The sequence below is a fragment of the Salvelinus fontinalis genome, chromosome 21 (assembly GCF_029448725.1).
Source record: "Salvelinus fontinalis isolate EN_2023a chromosome 21, ASM2944872v1, whole genome shotgun sequence".
Lineage (NCBI taxonomy): Eukaryota > Metazoa > Chordata > Actinopteri > Salmoniformes > Salmonidae > Salvelinus > Salvelinus fontinalis.
In genome coordinates this window covers 49,511,554-49,513,803 of record NC_074685.1, presented here as the reverse complement: position 1 = coordinate 49,513,803, position 2,250 = coordinate 49,511,554, and the positions used below count along the sequence as shown (strand labels likewise).

Below are 2,250 nucleotides of genomic sequence, written 5' to 3'. Positions count from 1 at the left end.
AACTGGCGGCGGCCATTCCAGAACCCCAACGAGTCCTTCATGTACCTTGCCCCCGACGTTACATAACAATACTGGCCCAGGAACGCTCCTACCGCAATGTCCGCCACATGCGGATTGTACATATGTACATTGATCATCCTTAAGTTCGTCTTTTCCAGGCACGTTATGTCAAAGAATGACAAAGGCCTCTCCCCAGCTGCCGCTTTTGCTCTGTCCATCACCACATCTTCTGTGTGAAGAGTCACGTCGTATGCCTCCATAGAGTTGCCCTGGAGAAACATCACCTCTGGGATTTTAAGTTTCAGGGCCCCCATCAGCACGGTTCTCCCAAATGTATCTCTTGGCATTCGTACTTCTTCTTCCAGGCAAACCGAATAGTGTTCTTCAGTCCAGTACTAGGTATCGACCCAGTGCTGCTGTTGGCCATCTCCTCATGAAAACAGCTGTAAATCCACGTTTCTTTCTGGAAAAAAATAAACGTGATCTACCTCTTACGCCCTCCGGCCATTGGCTTTTAACTCAGCGAGCTTTGAGGCACCGCAGTACCGAGCTTGATCTGAGCCAAAAGGCCGAGAAGCGATAACCCACATTGACCCCTGCACCCGGGGGTCTCGGCGGACCTCAGCGGTTTGGCAAAAGTTGGCTCTTCCCCACCCAACATTTCCCTGGCGACAGGCAGGTGTTTTTTTTTACGTCGCCAATGCATCTTTAGGTCACTAGCTCTTTACGCCTAGTGCAACGACTATTTGTTTAAAGCCCGGCAAATACGCCAGTCGTCGTCGTCGGGCTTGAACTCAATTGCCCGAGTGACTACTTTGAGTGGAAAAATACATCCACCGGTCGGCCCGATTGAAGTCAAACGCCTGAGCAAAAAGTCTCGGCGTCATCTCTGTCAATTTCTCTTGAAACAAGATATACCGGGCTCTGCCAGAAGCAAAGCCCTTCCAAAAATACGTTGTACTCGTGAGTATAACTCTCCACGGAAGTCTTTAGGAAAAGGCGAAAGGCTTGTGCGTAATGAAGAGAAACCAGGGGGAGATGTGGTACCCCCTACCTCCCTCCCCGATGGGACAGAGCATGCGTGCCCTGGCGACCCACTCGTACCTGCCACCTCACATGAACTGAAAAACAAGCCTCACTAGAGGCCTCCTCAAACAAGCCGGCAATGGGTAGATGTACGCCAAATACAAAAGAGACGGCAATACATCCACCTTGAGAACCAGGACCTTGCCTAAAAAGGACAACGACCTAGCCCTCCACATCGCTAGCTTCCTCTGTACCACTGCGATACCCATATTCCAGTACAGCGTCGCTGAGCCGGAGGTCTCAATGGACCCCGAGAATCCTCAGGGCCCCGTTACAGAGAGAGAACCCACCGGGCACATCCGTCCTACCACGCCATCTTCCGAAAAACTTGACGGAAGACTTAGTGTGGTTAAGAACCGCTCCCGACGCTCGGGTCAAGTCCCCAATAATGGCAAGGGACCTTGTCAGGCACGAGTCCTTGCAAAGAAGCAAGGAAGTGTCGTTGGCGTACTGCGTCAACTTAAACGCGCAAACCACCGCTTCCAGGGATCAGCAAGCCCTCCACCCCTCTGTCTGCCCTAATGGCAGCCCCCAGAGGCTCCATGTACAGAACAAAGAGGAGAGCGGGCACCCCTGCCTGACCACTGATGAGAGGTCAAAAACATCCCCCATGTTACTGTTTACGCTTACTCGGCACCCCGCTCCGACATATAAAGTATGGATCCATCCTATAAACTTCTCCCCAAATCCTAATCTACCTAATACCCTGAATAGAATTGATCTATTCACCCGATCAAAGGCTTTCGCCTGATCTAGCACTGCTACCATTAACTTCTTATGGCTGCAAGCCCGAAGCCAGGCACAATATTGCAACAGCCACTTCAAGTGCAGGTCGCGAAATTCAAAATATATTTTTTAGAAATATTTAACTTTCACACATGAACAAGTCCAATGCAGCAAATGAAAGGTACACATCTTGTGAATCCAGCCAACATGTCCGATTTAAAAAAAATGTTTTGCAGCGAAAAAAACAAGTATATTTGTTAGCTCACCACCAAATACAAATAAGGACAGACATTTCACAGCACAGGTAGCATGCACAAAGGCAACCTAACTAACCAAGAACCAACTTCATCAGATGACAGTCATTCAATAAATCTGTTTTGTTTGAAAAATGTGCATATTTGAGCTATAAATCAGTTTTACATTGCAGCTACCATCACA

General features: G+C 48.8%; 1 non-coding gene across 1 annotated transcript; it reads right to left on the bottom strand.

Annotated features, from left to right (window-relative positions):
• Window positions 1-920: 920 nt before the first annotated feature.
• LOC129819238 (U5 spliceosomal RNA) lies at window positions 921-1,037 on the bottom strand. Its single transcript, XR_008754070.1, has one exon. It is a non-coding gene; the product is annotated as a U5 spliceosomal RNA (small nuclear RNA).
• Window positions 1,038-2,250: the final 1,213 nt, after the last annotated feature.